Source organism: Pelophylax lessonae (assembly GCF_965119305.1).
Source record: "Pelophylax lessonae genome assembly, chromosome: 4".
NCBI classification, from domain to species: Eukaryota; Metazoa; Chordata; class Amphibia; order Anura; family Ranidae; genus Pelophylax; species Pelophylax lessonae.
In genome coordinates this window covers 328,441,964-328,459,562 of record NC_138771.1, presented here as the reverse complement: position 1 = coordinate 328,459,562, position 17,599 = coordinate 328,441,964, and positions in this window count along the sequence as shown.

Here is a 17,599-nt window from a genome sequence, read left to right as displayed (position 1 = left end):
ACCGATCCACGAAAGCTGGAAGCTGTTACCTCTTGGCCTCGACCAAGGACTATCGCAGAGTTGAGGTAATTTCTAGGATTTTGCTCCTACTATAGAAGATTTGTGAAAAACTTTGGTTAAAAGCTAGCATTTAACCACTTGCCGACCGGTCGCGTTGACTGTACTGCGGCAAAGTGGCTCAATATCGTCTTTATGGACCTTGCTTTGTGCACTGGTCCAAATCATTTGGTGGAGGGGGGATTTTGGTGTGGGGTTGTTTTTCATGGGTTGGGCTTGGCCCCTTAGTTCCAGTGAAGGGAACTCTAAAGGCTTCAGCATACCAAGACATTTTGGACAATTTCATGCTCCCAACTTTGTGAAAGTAGTTTGGGGATGGCTCCTTCCTGTTCCAACATGACTGGGTACCAGTGCACAAAGCAAGGTCCATAAAGACATGGATGAGCGAGTTTAGGTTGGAGGAACTTGACTGGCCTGCACCGAGTCCTGACCTTAACCCGATAGAACACCTTTAGAATTAATTAGAGCGGAGACTGCGAGACAGGCCTTCTCATCCAACATCAGTGCATTAGCTCACAAATGGGCTTCTGGAAGAATGGTAAAACATTCCCATAGACACTCCTAAACCTTGTGGACAGCCTTCCCAGAAGAGTTGAAGCTGTTATAGCTGCAAAGGGTGGGCCGACTCAATATTGAACCCTACGGACTTAGATTACAATGCCATTAAAGTTCATGTGTGTGTAAAGACAAGTGTCCTAATACTTTTGATAATAATGTGTAGTTCATTTGGACCAGCTTTGTTCAAACAAACTTTTTAAAGCGACAGAAATAACTTTTGCTTCATTGTAGAAACCTGCTCAATTGTAAACTCTGTTACATTCTTGTATGGGCGTGGCAGCAACCGATGAATACATTTCTTTTAAAAAGTCAGAATTATAACAGCAGATGCTGTGAACAGTGCATGTTTCCATAAAAGCAGATAGTGGCAGCAACTGCTTGTCAGTGTTTAGGGTTAATTGTATTGGTAACCTGTCTCAGTGACAATCACTGCTTGTGCCTACATTGTTGCCCCAGAGCAGGAAAATCTCTGAACAGGCTGAAGCTGAGGGTAAAATCCTTATAAACATACCTACAGTTTTAGCGAAAGAAGAAGAAGAAACCTTTTCATGAACGTAAAATATATTTTGAAAGGGTGCTGTGACACCACAGAACGTGTCCGAGTGTTTTATTGATACTTCTCTCCACCTTGTGGTTACTTTGCAGAATGTCCATAGTCATAAATAAGTACAGAATTAAATCTAAAAAAGCCATAAAATGGTCAGAGGATAAGTTGCTGCTGTACACTGTGACTTAATTGTCTTTTTTTAATGCATAGATTAGTTCATCTATTTGTTTTATCCTAAGGTTTGATATTTATGTTATCCCATTATATCTTGTAAAAAAACTATTTTCCTAATCTTGTGCTGGGCTGGGCACCTAGACACACAGACATCCTGCTTTGCTGCTGTAATACAAACTTATGGGTAGTTCTTGCCCCCCTCCTGCTGGCCCTCTTTCTATTGAAACATTGATGGAGCTGAGCAGAACATTGTTGACCGAACTGAAGCTACATTCAATCATATGCAACTGCTGTTTGGGTATTCTGACAGCCACTGGTGCCAGCTGTCAGAATGCAATAGTGTACAAATGTAGGAATCTGTCAAATAATGTTTGACCACCTTAAGTCATTGACAGCTTCGCGTTGTTCAAAGAAGTGATTTCAGAATGATTGAATTTCATTGCAGAGGGCAGAGCAAATTAGCGTGTAAGAAAGACAATCTTTGTTTGTAACAGCAGTAATCATTTAATTTAGGCACACTTGGGTTGCATATACACTGTATTACCAAAAGTATTGGGATGCCATGCCTTTTCACGCACATGAACTTTAATGGCATCCCAGTCTTAGTCCGTAGGGTTGAATATTGAGTTTACCCACCCTTTGCAGCTATAACAACTTCAACTCTTCTGGGAAGGCTGTCCACAAGGTTTTGGAGTGTGTCTATGGCAATGTTTGGCCATTCTTCTAGAAGCACATTTGTGAGGTAAGGCATTGGTGTTTGATGAGAAGGCCTGGCGCGCAGCCTCTGCTCTAATTCATCCTAAAGGTGTTCTATCGGGTGGAGCTCAGGACTCTGTGCAGGCCAGTCAAGTTCTTCTACCCCAAACTCGCTCATCCATATCTTTATGGACCTTGTTTGTGCACTGGTGCGCATTCATGTTGAAACAGGAAGGGGCCGTCCCCAAACTGTTCCCACAAAGTTGGAAGCATGAAATTGTCCAAAATGTCTTGGTATGCTGACGCCTTAACAGTTCCCTTCATTGTAACTAAGGGGCCATGGCAACCCCTGAATAACAACCCCACACCCCCCCCCCCCCCCTCCACCAAATAATTTGGACCAGTGCACAAAGCAAGGTCCATAAAGACATGGATGAGTGAGTTTGGGTGGAGGAACTTGACTGGCCTGCACAGAGTCCTGACCTCAACCCAGCAGAACACCTTTGGGATGAATTAGAGAGGAGACTGCAAGCCAGGCCTTCTCGTTCAATTTCAGTGCCTGACCTCACAAATGCGCTTCTGGAAGAATGGTCAAACATTCCCATAGACACATTCGTAAACTTTGTGGACAGCCTTCCCAGAAGAGTTGAAGCTGTTATAGTGGCAGAGGGTGGGCCAAGTCAATATTGAACCCTACTGACTAAAGCCTCGTACACACGCACCGATTGTTGAATTTTCGGCCAACGTCCGATCGGCCGATTGTCGGCTTGTTAGTATGATGCTTCCGACAACCGACTGCAACTTTTTGGCCGAAAAAAATCTGGTGTGCATGCTATAAAATTTTTGTTGGCCGTCACCAGAACGGCCGATTGTTCTTCAGTCAGTACAGATATCGGCAGACAAAAATCTGATGAGCAAGACTGGGCATGCTCAGAGAAGAAAAAACACACGAAAAGTAAACCAGAACATGACATCACTTCTGCAGTTGGTTGTTGTTGGCCGACAAAATTCGTGTGCAGTCTAGGCACATTTCAACCAACACAACAACACTGGACAAAAGACGGCCGATCGGTCAACAATCGGTGCGTGTGTATGAGGCTTAAAACTGGGATGACATTAAAGTTCATATGCGTGTAAAGGCAGGTGTCCCAATACTTTTGGTAATATAGTGTAGGTCTATATTAAACTATACTAAAAGGTTAAGAAAAATGAAAACTCAAATGTTAACAAAGGTGGACTTGATGGACCACTTGGCATTTTTGTGCAATCCTACATTCCCTAATTGCTGTTTTTTTAGCAACCATGGGTAAGCCATATTTACCCTTACCTAGTCTATGACTAAGACCACCATGCTGATGTTTTGATGGCCATTTAGATTAATCTCCTGTATAGTAATTTCTCAGGTGGTCAACGCCTTGACTAATGTACTGTATTCTTTCTTGAACATGTGTTCTCCAAGAACAACTTTTTCTTTAAGCAAGGTGTAATCTGCGACTTGCTTGCGCAACACCAGCTCTTCTCATAAAATGCCCTCAGTCCAGCTTTGAAGTAGATACTTTTAAAAGGTCCCACAGTAAGCTAGGAGGATAAAACATAAACCAGGAGGATAAGAAGTAAAACAGGAGTATAACACGTAAACCAAGAGGATAAGCCGTAAACCAGGAGGATGTAAACCAGGTGAACAAGATGTAAACCAGGAGGATAAGATGTGCACCTCCCTGTCACTTCACAAATGAGAACATTTCAGAAATTTGAAAAATCAGCGGAAAAAAAAAATCACATGTTTCTTCCTACTGGAGGAACACCAATGTTTGAGTGATAATCAATCAGATAACTTTTGTCATTATCTGATCTGCAACATAAAGCTAAAATCTACTTTTTTCCTTCTCTATTTTTAAACAATGCTCCTTTGTAGCCACTATGATGGATTGCATTGTTCATATGGTGTAGACCCACTTATAAACACATACACAGTGATGAATGTTCTCTGTACAATATTTCTAATGGTTTCCTGGTAAAAAGGATTTATTGCTATTGACATGTAATGAGTATAAATTGTGCACAGTCAGCATAAATCTGTTTTAGTCAATAATTGCATATCTATTGATTGCAGCTGAAACCTCATAATACTTCCTGCTCAATAAGCATTGAAGAAGCAGTAAAGTATAATTACATAACTATTCATATTTTGTAAAATCCACTCAGAAAGCACTCAGAAGCTCCCTTAAAGGAGTAGTCTGAAGCAAAGTGTTTCTGGGGGAAATAGAGCATCACACAAAGTTATAACACATTCAAATATACTCACGTTTTCCTTATGGTCTTCTTCCCGGTCTTCTCCTCGTTTTTCTCTCCGGCCGGAAGCTGGGTCTTTTGATGACGCTCGACTTCTTTCTTCTTCATCCGCCGCCATCTTCGCCCGGTGACTCATCGATCCCAGAAGTCACTGCGGGCTGCGCCGGCCTCCACGCCCGGAGTCGAATACTCCCCCTGACCTAATTTATGCATATATGCGCTGAGCTGAGCTGTCATTGGCTCAGCTCAGCAAACGCCGATTGGAGCGCTGTCCTCCAATCAGCGGTTACGTACCGCGCATGCGCACGTCCGACCGGAGCTCGGCAAGCCAATAGAAGAGGACGTATTTTACGAGGCGGGGATAGGGAAATAGGTGCGAGAGGAGGGGGCGTGTAATATTATAATTTAGGGAGGGGGCAGAGCGGAGGAGTCACAGGGGGAGGGCAGGAGATTACCGGAAGCGATGAGCGGGCATGCTAGGAGAGGTAGTTTTATCATGGCGGCCATAGAAATAAACCCGGAAGTGCTGAAAACTTCGGGAGGGAATAAAAGAATAACCGCTGGGCCGATTTTCTTGAAAGTGGCGACATTCAAAAGGTATTTCAATTGGCTAAATTCTGGCATTTTGTGGAATGGGGCTTCCGACTACTCCTTTAACATGTACAAATGCTACAGAAAAATTGATGTGAAAAACTACACAGCACAAGCAATTTGTATGATATGGTGCTGCAACTCAGCTTCATCCAAAGCCAACAACTACTAAGGCCCCTTTCACACAGCCTGGGAGGATTCTTGCTGCTGGAATGACCAGGTTATGTGATCAGCAGCGGCTACTCGGTCCATTTAAACTATTGGTGGTCTGCAAGCAGCCGCTGCCATTGGCATGTAGCCACACACAGAGCAGATAGCTGCGGTTAGGGATAGATTCTGAACCTGGGCGCAGTCAAGTCCTCCCCCTACATTACAGAGTGGTAGCCTTTATGGTTTGGGCTTTGTGTTCACGTGTCTTACATAGATTAACCCCCTGCTACTGGCTCTCACCTTGCGATCAGATCCTAAAATTCAAAAATAAATATACAGTCTGATACTGTATATGCTGCTTATCAGGGGAGCCTGAGAGTAGTTTTGCCTTTTACATGTGTCCATGTGTGATTCACTTGGTCTGAGGGAGTGTCCCCACTGTATCCAATAGGGGAGCCTGTTGGACAGTGGAGGAAACCCAGCCAGTGACACACAGGCTTTTGTGGCTGTCCCAAAGGGAGGGCACTACAGTGACAGGGCGTCTTTGGATGGGAAGCCAGGTCCCAGGAGGAGGGTGACGTTTGTCTCTCCTCCTGTCAGTAAGGAAGGTGGTCACAGGCAGTCGGCCTAGTGGACCAAGCGTGTGATGCTGAGCCAGGAGGTCCAGGATACTGACAAGTGGAGCTGAAGGCAGAGCAACCCAGGGAAAAACAGTTACAGAAAGCACAGAACAGCACTCTAAGTGCAGATTGATTTATTATGGTACATTAAAACAAATGTAGCAACTCACAGGAGCCAAGGAATGAAGAGGCTGATGTAACAATTAATAGACAATGCTCCTCTAGGTGGTGCCGTCCATCCACATGCAATGACACTTTCCTCCTGTGACCAGCGGTTCACTTCGGATGTGTCATTGCATGTGGATGGACGACACCACCTAGAGGAGCATTGTCTATTAATTGTTACATCAGCCTCTTCATTCCTTGTCTCCTGTGAGTTGCTACATTTGTTGCTGTTCTGTGCTTTCTGTATCTGTTCCAGAGTTTTCCTCACTCCTGAGAAGAGCTGCTTGGTGCAGTTGTGTCTCCTATCCAACTGTACTGTATTTATATGGACATTTCATACTAATTTATTTTGGACTGCCCCCCCCCCCCCCTTTTTTTTTTTTTTTTTTTTTTAGCATTTAGTCATTATTTTATGTTGGATGAACTTTAGCTCTTATATGTATGTGCTTTTCAGTGTCCGTGAGTACCAGGAAACTTGCCAGGGGTCTGCCCAGGAAGGGGAACTCCAGTGGAGAGTCAGTGGACAAGGGGCTAGCATGCACGGGAAGTAAGAAAGGGGGTGCCAAGTCAGGACCCTGAAGAGAAATTTAGTCAGGAACCTATTTTCTACTTCACTTCAGTGGCAAGGTGAAGTAGCGGCCTTGCTGCACTCATTACAGTTAGTGTCCTCAGAAATTGTGCATAGTTCAAGTTGGAGTATCCCACTCATCCCTTCTCCCATCCAAGTTCTGAAATAAAACACAAAAACCAAATCCGCAGGACTGTTCATTGTCTGAGCCAAGTCTTAAAGTGATACGATTTACAGACTGTTGCTATGGGTAACCCAGGGGAATCCACACTCAGCAGCTCCCTAGGGGGCAGTGCTACACAAGCAATCACTGAGGCCTTTTTACATGGGCAAGAGCACGGGTTGGGCATCGATTTTACAGCCCACTGACCACCCACCTAAAATCAACCATACAGCAAAAGCATACACAAAGACGACTGCTATCATGCCTGGGCCGTGATGCTTTGCACCATGGTCTCAGCAAATTTACCACATTTCAGACTTGCCCATTCAAGTTAGTCAGGCCTAACTGCAAATAGTGGCTCACAGTCATGGCGCATTAGTCCCGTTACATAGTTACATAGTAGTTGAGGTTGAATAAAGACAATAGTCCATCCAGTTCAACCTGTGTAGGTGTGTGTGGACGTAATTATTTCCCATACCCCTGAATGTTTTGATCCTTGAGATGTACGTCTAAGAGTCTTTTAAAAGTAGCCCTACTCCCTGCAGTTTCTACCACTTGTGGTAGAGAATTCCAAAATCTTGTAGTCCTTACTGAAAAAAAAAACCCTGTGTAGCTTAAGGTTTTTAGTCCCCAAGTGTAATACCTTATACTTCTCCACATTAAACCTCATTTGCCATGTAGTTGCCCACTCTGTTATTTTGTTCAGGTCATTCTGTAAGATTTCTGCCTCACGATGTGAAGTTATTGCCCTACTTAATTTAGTGTCATCTGCAAAAACTGAGATTGAGCTAATGATCCTGTCCTCAATGCTATTTATGAATAAATTGAACAAAATTGGTCCCAGGACTGAGCCTTGGGGGACCCCACTTACCACCCCAGACCAGTCTGAGAATGCGTTATTTATTACCACCCTTTGGACACGCCCCTTTAACCAGTTTTGTATCCAAGAGCAAACCTTGTGGTCGATGCCTGCAGACCTTATTTTATAAATTAAGCGTTTGTGGGGAACTGTATCAAACGCCTTAGCAAAAATCCAGGTACACCACATCCACAGGTCTCCCCCTATATAGCTCACAGTTCACCTCCTTGTAGAATGTTAACAAATTTGGTTTGACAAGAACGCCCTTTTGTGAACCCATGCTGATTACTACTGATGATGTTGTTCTATTTAGCAAACTCTTGGTTATAGTCCCTTATCATCCCCTCCAGAAGTTCACATACTTTTGACGTCAGGCTGACTGGCCTATAATTTCCCAAGACATGCTTCTGCCCTTTTTTGAATATTGGTATCACATTGGCTTTCCTCCAGTCACCTGGTACAGCTCCTGTCAAAATACTATAACCAAAGATCAGGAACAGTGGTTTAGATATAACCTTGCTGAGTTCTTTGAATACTCTCGGATGTAGGCCATCTTGTCCTGGTGATTTATTTGTGTTAATGTTATCAAGCCTTTCCCTGATTTCACCCTCTGTTAGCTATAGCGGCAAGTCCTGTGAAGTACTGCTAACCATACAGTTATGGTCAGTGTACCCCTCCTTTTCTTGTGTAAAGACTGAAGAGAAGAAAGCATTGCTGATGAGTCCACAGCAGGGGCATTGCTAGGTGGGAAAAAGACCAGGGGCTTCAGCCCCGAAGGTAAATTTGATAATCCCTCCCACATTTTAAAGTACATCCCGCCCAAGCTCCACCCAATACCCCCTAAAGTGTCCGATCTGTCCGCCGCAGTGTCGCAGTCCCGCTATAAGTCGCTGATCGCCGACATTACTACTAAAAAGAATAAACAAAACAAAAATGCCATGAATCTATCCCCTAGTTTGTAGACGCGATAACTTTTGCGCAAACCAATAAATACACGCTTATTGGGATTTTTTTAACAAAAAAATCTAGCAGAATGAAAGGAAAAGGGCAACAGTAATAAGCCCCCTTTTCCTCATGGGAGAGTGGCTGGGGTAGGAAAATAGTTCATGAGGTTATATTTCCCTCCTTTTTTCCCTCAGGTAAAAAGGGAGGGATTTTCAAGGTATCCTGATGGAATAGCTATAGTGGGCGTGGCGTTGCAGGGGTCAGAGCACCTATAGGAATAGGTTTAGTATAGAAGCTTCTAGAGCCCTCTGAGACCTTATATAAGGTGGAGCTCCCCTCAGAGGGACTCACTCGCCTCAGAAGATTCAGCAGTGTGAGTTCAGGAGCTGCCACTTTTTAGAGTCCAGGAGACTTCTGAGGCAAGAAGATGAGCTTATTGAGACAACTCATAGAAAGAGCAGGGGAGGACGGTGGGGAGGAATGGATAAGAAAATGCTTAAGCCTACCGGGACCTGCGAGTCAAGAAGCCAGCGGGGGTGTTGCCACAGACATGCGGGCTGATGTAGTCCCAAGTTTGAATGTCCCGCCGATGGAGGAAGAGATGGAAGAGGTGGAGGAAGAATGTCCGGGTCAAAGGAGAGGAAGCGGCGTCATTTCAGAGGGACGGACAAAGAGGAAGAGGCTGCCTTCCAGACGTCACTCACCGTCACCAGCGTCATCAAGCGGCGCCGGGAGTGGAAGGCAAGAAGATGTATCGGGTCGTGGAAGGCAAGCTCCGGTGTCTGAAGAGACTTCGCGGCAACGGCAAGAGACACCGGGTGGAAGCGGAAGGAGAGCGGAGGAGCCGGTGTCAGAAGGTCTTGCCATCCCGGTGGTCGGGGAGGAGCTGGATGAGAGACAGCAAGCACAGCAGGATAATGAGAATGGTGAGTGGACAACGCTGCCAATTCTCTCCAATATCTCTGAAATGCTATTTAAATTATCTAGGGATGTTGGGGAGTTGCAGCAGAACAGTAAAGTGGTTCAGAGTAGTCAGATTGCAGGGCCAGCTTTGTCAGCAGCAGAGGTTTGGGGCCATCTTGTGGCGGCTTAGCTAAGGACAGGAGCCTGCAGGAGAATGAAGTGGATTTAGCTGCAATGGATAGTAGACATTTAGCTAAGTCCCAAAATATTCCCGAAACATGTCTTAAGGAAGCTCTAACTTGTGAGGTTTCACAGCTGGGCTTCCATTTATCGCCAGGAATTAAGGAAAAGATTTGGAGAGGTGAGTTTATGGATATACTATCTCTTCTTCCATCTGCTAGAGAGTTTGTTAGTAAGAGTGACAAAAAGATGATAAGTCAGAAGAGGATAGGAAAAGACCAATTAACAAATCTTTTAACAATTGGCTGCAGTCCTTTTTTATTTTTGCTGCAGTCCTTTGTGAAAAGTCTCCTGAAAAAAGTGTTGGGCTTTTCCAACACTTGGATATTATTCTAGAGGCATACAAGAGCTTCAGCGGGTTAGGATGGTATAATTATGATAAAGCTTTTAGACAAAAACTGGCAGTTCACAGGAATTTAAAATGGGGGGGTTAAGGATGTAGGATTGTGGCTTAACCTTTTTCTCCCTCAAAAACCAAGTTATGTCAAGCAAGCAGGACCCTCATCGCAGCAGTCAACTAATACTTATAAAAAAGGGATCTGCTTTAACTATAACGATGGACAATGTAAATGGCCCAATACATGCCGATACAGGCATGAATGTGCATTTTGCGGGGGAGGTCACCCGGTGGCAAAATGCTTTAAAAAAATGTCCAGTAGCAACCAACAGAATATTCAAAAAGGCAGCATCCCCAGTGAAGTTACAAAAAATGTTGCCCTACCTGCTGGTTTTTCCAGACAAGGAGAGGGCCCAGCTGCTGTTTGAGGGCTTTGATGAAGGTTTTTTATTACCCCCTTTTTTAGGTTTAGGTTGTCAAAAATTTTATCATTTAAAGTCAGTAGATAGTTTCACTAGTATAGTTCAGAAGAAATTAGATAAGGACATTTTAGAAGGTATGATGGAAGGTCCTTTTGTTTCCCCCCCTTTTAGAAATTTTAGAATTTCCCCTTTGGGCATTGTCCCAAAGAAAGAAAAAGGTTCTTTTAGATTAATTCACCACCTGTCCTTTCCCAAAGGAGAATCCTTAAATGACCAGATAGATTCAAATTTGATATCAGTTTCATATTCTTCATTTGAGAATGCTCTTGTTAAATTAAGGGCTTTGGGTAAAGGAGCTTTAGTGGCTAAAGCGGACATAAAATCTGCTTTCCGTTTACTCCCCATTAACCCATCTTGTTTTAACTCTTTAGGTATTTATTTTAAGGACAGGTTTTACTTTGATAAGTGTCTTCCGATGGGGTGTTCAGTCTCTTGCAAATATTTTGAAGATTTTGCCTCCTTTTTAGAATGGGTAGTGGTGAAAGAAGCGGGTTCTAGTTTTATGATCCACTATTTAAATGATTTCTTGTTCATGGGTGGAGCAGAATCTGTAGAATGTTTTAACTTATTAGATACTTTCTTCAGTGTATGTAGTAGGTTCGGAATCCCACTGGCGGTTGAAAAGACTGTACATCCTACAACATGTTTGGAGTTCCTTGGAATTACAATAGACACGGCGTCGCTGGAGTTCAGATTGCCGGATGAGAAAATGCAAAAGCTTAGAGGTATGTTAATAAATTTGGTGAGGAGGAAGAAAGTGTGTTTAAAAGAGATTCAATCTCTTTTGGGCTTGCTGGCTTTCGCCTCCAGGATTATGCCAGTAGGAAAGGCATTCTCAAGGAGAATGTATTTGGCAATCTCTGGTCTGAAGTCTCCCTTCTCTCATATTAGGGTGACCAGCGAAATTAGGGAAGACATGTTAGTCTGGCTTCAGTTTTTAGAGCATTTTAATGGGAGAAGTTTATGGCAGAAAGAATTCATTTTGGATAAAGAATTTTTATTATCCACCTACTCAGCTGGTTCGGTTGGTTTTGCGGCAATCTGGCATAACCATTGGTGCGCAGATCGCTGGAGCCCAAGCTGGAAAGCCAAAGGTCTCTTGAAAAATATAGTTCTGTTGGAGCTTTTTCCCAAAATAGTTGCTCTGGAAGTGTGGGGAAGAGAGTTTAGTAATAGAAGAATATTGCTTAGCACAGATAGCAAAGGAGTTATGTATGCTATAAATTGCCTAACATCCAAGTCCCCACCAGTCATTGCTCTGCTGAGATATATGATATATTTATGTTTGAAATTTAATATATGGCTTAAGGCTAGACATGTAGCTGGTAAGAGCAATGACATGGCGAATGCGCTGTCTCGCCTACAGATGGGCCGATTTTTTCAATTACTACCAGAAGCGGATCCAGTGCGCACCAAATTCCCAGGGAAGTTATGGGAGCTGATATAAGTTTGGTAGAAGAAAATATTAAAAACTCCATAGCTCCTTCGACCATGGCGGGTTACCAGTCAGCTTGGTTGATGTGGATTTCCTTTCTTAAAGATATGAAAGAAGATGAGGAAGCTTTTTCTGAAGGACTAGTAATGCTGTTCTTAAATATTTTGTTCAAGAAAAAATTACTCTTGGGCACATATGAATTAAATCTTGGCCGGAGTTTCGTTTTTTCAAAAAATGAGAAATTTACCATCTTGTGTGTAATTTTTTACAGTTAAGCAGGCGCTTAAAAGATATAGGAGGAAGAGTTATAGCAGAGATAAGCGCAGTCCAATAACACCAACAATTCTGTTGGACCTATGTTTGGTCACAGGTGAAGTTTGTTTTTCTGTTCTAGAAGCTGCTCTGTTTAAAGCAGCTTTTCGTTAGCATTTTTTGCAGCTTTGAGGGTCTCATAGTTTTTTAATATTTTGAAAGAGGAGGTAAGTCTGGAGGGTGACTTAGTTAGGATTAAGATCAGAAGGTCAAAAACAGACCAGGTAGGTAAAGGATGTGTGATCTGTCTACATGTTCTCAGTGGTTCCCCCATATGTCCAATTAAGTTATTGCAACAGTATTTAGCGTTAAGACCAAGTTTCGGTGAGAAGGCACTTTTTATTCATGCCTCAGGTGCAAAATTATCTAAATTTCAGTTTAATAGTGTTTTCAAGAAATGTGTGGTCAAGCTGAATTTATCAGGAGTGCACTTGACGTCGCACTCTTTCAGGATAGGGGCAGCCACTGAGGCATCTAGGCTGGGATTGGAAGATTCTATTATTAAAAAGGTTGGCAGGTGGAAGTCGTATTGCTATCAATTATACATCCGACCTAATTCATTTATTTGATTCTTTTCAGGTGGAAAAAGGATTGTTTGGATTGTCGGACATTCATATGTCTTTTGGGCGTTCAAGAGGGCGAGACAGAGGGTTTACTCTGAAAATTTGGGCCTGGACCTGGAAAAATTCAAAGTTTACTGGTATGGTAGGAGGGGCATGATATAATCCGATCTATTATTTGAGTTAAACAGGTTACAATTGTTGTTTCCTCCCCCGGACGTACTTATAATACATCTGGGAGGAAACGATATTGGCCAGGAAAAAACTTTAGAGTTAGTTTTTCGGATTAGGAACAATCTTTTTAGTTTTGGATTATCATCTCCTAATACAGTTATAATCTTTTCTTACATAGTTACATAGTTACATAGTTAGTGAGGTTGAAAAAAGACATCAGTCCAACCAGTTCAACCTATGATGTGTGTGTGTGTGTTTGCTTTTAACCGTACATCATATACCCCTGTATGTTGTGGTCTCTAAGGTGCCCATCTACTAGTTTTTTGAAACTATCAATGCTCCCTGCTGATACGACTGCTTGTGGAAGAGAATTCCACATCCTTACCGCTCTTACAGTGAAGAACCCCTTACGCACTTTAAGGTTAAACTGCCTTTCCTCTAGTTTTAGTGAGTGGCCACGTGTCTTATTGTATCTCCTTTCTCTGAATAGTTTGTTCCTTATGCTAGGGTCGCCAGTACAGTATTTGTACATTGATATCATATTCCCCCTCAATCGTCTCTTCTCCAGAGAGAATAGGTTCAGTGCTTGTAGCCTATCCTCATAGCTGATGTCCTCCATTCCCCTAATCATTTTTGTTGCCCTTCTCTGGACTTTCTCCAGTTCCAGCACATCCTTCCTGAGGACCGGTGCCCAGAACTGGACAGCATACTCCAGATGTGGCCGGACCAGAGTCTTGTAGAGCGGGAGAATAATCTCTTTATTTCTGGAGTGAATCCCCTTTTTTATACATCCCAGTATTCTGTTGGCTTTGCTTGCAGCGGCTTGGCATTGCATGCCACTGCCAAGCCTGTTGTCTATCAGTACCCCCAAGTCCTTTTCCATCCTAGACTCACCCAGAGGTTCCCCCCTAGTGAGTAGCTTGCTTTCTGGTTTCTGGCCCCCAGGTGCATTACTTTACATTTTTCAACATTAAACCTCATCTGCCATGTAGTTGCCCACCCCGTTATTTTGTTCAGGTCCGCTTGCAATGTTTCCACATCCTGCATAGAAGATATTGGCATGCCTAGTTTAGTATCATCTGCAAATACTGAGATTGTACTAGATATCCCCTCCTCTAGATCATTTATGAATAAATTAAACAGGATTGGTCCCAGAACAGATCCCTGGGGGACCCCACTTTCCACACCCGCCCAATCCGAGTACTCCCCATTAATCACCACCCTCTGGACTCTCCCCTGGAGCCAGTTCTCTATCCAGGTACTCACCTTATGGTCCATACCTACCTTCCTTAGTTTGTACAGTAAGCGTTTGTGGGGAACGGTGTCAAAGGCCTTTGCAAAGTCCAGATACACCACATCCACAGGCTTTCCCTTATCTAGGTGGCAGCTCACTTCATCGTAGAAGGTTAATAGATTGGTTTGGCAAGAACGATTTTTCATGAATCCATGCTGATTACTACTTATAATACCATTTTCATTACTAAAGTCTTGTATGTGGTCCCTTAACATCCCCTCCAAAATTTTGCAGACTACTGATGTTAGGCTGACCGGCCTTTAGTTACCCGGGATACATCTCGGCCCCTTTTTAAATATTGGTACCACGTTGGCTTTTTTCCAATCAGCTGGCACCATACCCATCTGTAAACTATCCTTAAAGATCAAGAATAATGGTCTGGCAATCACCTGGCTGAGCTCATTAAGAACCCTCGGGTGCAAGCCATCCGGTCCCGGGGATTTATTTATGTTAAGTTTCTCTAGCTTAGCTCTAAGTCTATCTTCTGTTAGCCATGGCGGCACTTCCTGAGGTGTATTATTTAGTTCGGCCTTACAAGCAAGGTTCGTGTAGCCCCCCGATTCTTTTGTGAAGACTGAAGAGAAGAAATTATTTAACACTTCCGCCTTTTCTCTGTCCTCCGTGGCCATATTTCCTTTGTCATCTTTTATGGGGCCAATGTGTTCTGGCCTCACTTTCTTACTGTTTATATACTTAAAGAACTTCTTGGGGTTCTTTTTACTCTCCTCCGCTATATGTCTCTCGTGTTCTATTTTAGCCGCCCTGATTTCATCTTTACATTTCTTATTACACTCTTTGTAATGCTTAAATGCTGCCAATGACCCCTCAGTCTTGTATTTTTTGAAGGCCTTTTCTTTAGCACTAATATACATTTTTATGTTGGAGTTCAGCCACCCAGGGTTTAGTTTTGCTCTTTTAAATGTATTTCCCTTTGGAATGCACTGGCCAATCCCCTTGTTAAGTATGCTCTTGAAGCACTCCCATTTTTCCTCTGTGTTCTTTGTTCCCAGGGTTCTATCCCATTTGATATTTTCTAGCAGCGAGCGCATTTTAGGGAAATTGGCTCTTTTGAAATTCAGTGTCCTTATATTACCCTTGTGCTTCCTATTACTGTAATTAATACTGAAACCAATTGACCTATGGTCACTGTTTCCTAAGTTGTCCCGTGTTTCTATATCCTTGAGCAGGTCTGTATTGTTGGTAATCAGTAGGTCAAGTACCGCATTGTTTCTTGTCGGTGCATTGACCATCTGACCCATGAAATTGTCCTGCAAAACATTTAGGAACTGCCTAGCCTTGGCTGAGTGTGCGGTTCCTTCTGCCCAGTCTATATCTGGATAATTAAAGTCCCCCATTATAATGGGATCTCCCATCCTTGCTGCCAATCCTATCTGTAACATGAGGTCCGCCTCCCCCTCCTCCCTCTGGTTGGGGGGCCTATAGCATACGCCCAATATTACCTTCCCCACCGTGCCTTCCCTTTGAAGCTCTACCCATAGGGATTCTGCCTCGTCCTTAGCTCCATTATTAATATCATCCCTCATATTTACCTGTATACTGTTCTTAATATACAGACATACCCCTCCCCCTTTTTTACCTTCTCTATCCCTGCGATAAAGGGAATACCCCTGAATGGTCGCCATCCAGTCGTGGGAGCTGTCAAACCAAGTCTCAGTTATCCCCACAAAATCTAAGTCCTCCTCAAACATCAGCAGCTCCAGCTCTCCCATCTTGTTGGCCAGGCTTCTGGCATTGGTATACAAACCTCTTAATTTTGATTGGTTACATATATCCTCATTTGTTTTTATTAGGCTGCTCTCTTGATTTTTCCCCATACCCACCCTGGGTTTAGGAGCTCCGAACACCCTACCGCTAATGCCCCCATTTCTGCCCTCTGAATCTTGCTTTCCCCTGGCTAATTCTACATCTGTACCCTTCCCCCCATTCCCTAGTTTAAAAGCCCCTCTAACTTTGTGGCCATCCTCTCACCCAGCACGGCTGCACCCTCCCCATTTAGGTGCAATCCGTCCCTACCAAAGAGCCGGTGGCCGACTGAGAAGTCAGCCCAGTTCTCCAGGAACCCGAAACCCTCCTTACTACACTAGCTCCTCAGCCACTCGTTAACTTCCCTAATCTCCCGCTGCCTCTCTGGTGTGGCTCGAGGTACAGGTAGTATTTCTGAAAATACTACCTTGGAGGTCCTACTCCTCAACTTAGCTCCTAAGTCCCTGAAATCGTTTAGGACTCTCCATCTTCCTCTGCCTATGTCATTGGTACCCACGTGTACCATGACAGCTGGGTCTTCCCCAGCCCCACCCAATAATCTGTTCACCCGATCCGCGATGTGTTTTTTCAGAGTTTTCTGAAATCGTTCAAAGGCTGAGATGGTTATTTTCCCCTTCTTTGAAGAGTTTGGAAAAGATCAGAAGAAGGATTAACAGGTCCTTGGCAAAACTCTTGCCAAAGATAGGTGTTATGTCTTTCAGACATAAGGAGCTGGAAGGGGGTACGGAAGGATTGTATAGGGATGACGGGGTGCATCTTTCAGAAATAGGATTGGATGTTTTTAACGCAGACCTGTCGGATTGTGTTGAAATGGCCGCGGTGCGGGGTCGTTGGTGACAGAAGGGGTTCGTCTTCCCCTTTCTGTCTTTTGGAAGTTGATGGTTTTAAATGTGATTTAATTTATCCGGCCTGAGCCGTGTTGGCCAGGCTGTTGAGAGTGTTAATGTTTTATTATATATTTATTTATTGAAAGTTTTAAAAACCAGTAATAAACGGCCGCGGCCTATATTTTTCCAAAGAACACAGGTGTCTGCTTTTTATTTAAGCTAAGTGTTAATATTATATTGGATCCTGCCTACTGTCCCATACATATTGCCCTAAATTGATGAAGAATTTAGATTTTTAAAAAATAATTTATTGGATATGTTTTACAGCAGAAACAAAAAAATATATATATTTTATTTTTTTCAAAATTGTCTGTTTTTTTTTTTTTTGTTTCAAAATGTTTCTAGCACAAAAAAAACAAAAATACAGAAGTGACCAAATACAACCAAAAGAAAGTAGGTCAGCAAAGAATATTACGGGTACCCCTTCTTCTCTGTGAATTGGGGAACATGAAATGATCAGTGGATGGCTGTGACCCTCTTCTGATCCCGTGTGTGGAAAGGCACATTCAATGCTTTTTTTTTGTATACTTGAAAGGACAAGGAAAATGAGCCTCCCACAATGGAAACAAAAGTTAGCCAACAAAAACGTTGTCAGGAGCAAGAAGAAAAAAGGAAGCATGTGGGACTAAGCAGCCCCAATCCACAGAAGATTGCTTATTTACCTTCCTCCAGCACTGACTCCTCATAGGAGCCGGGCTCTCTCCTCTGCCCTGGATCCCTCGTAATTTTTAATTGATTCTCCCTGCCTCTTCCCTCTGCTGCCGCCCAGAGAAGATGGAGCCTTGTGGCATTGTAGGGAGGTGGG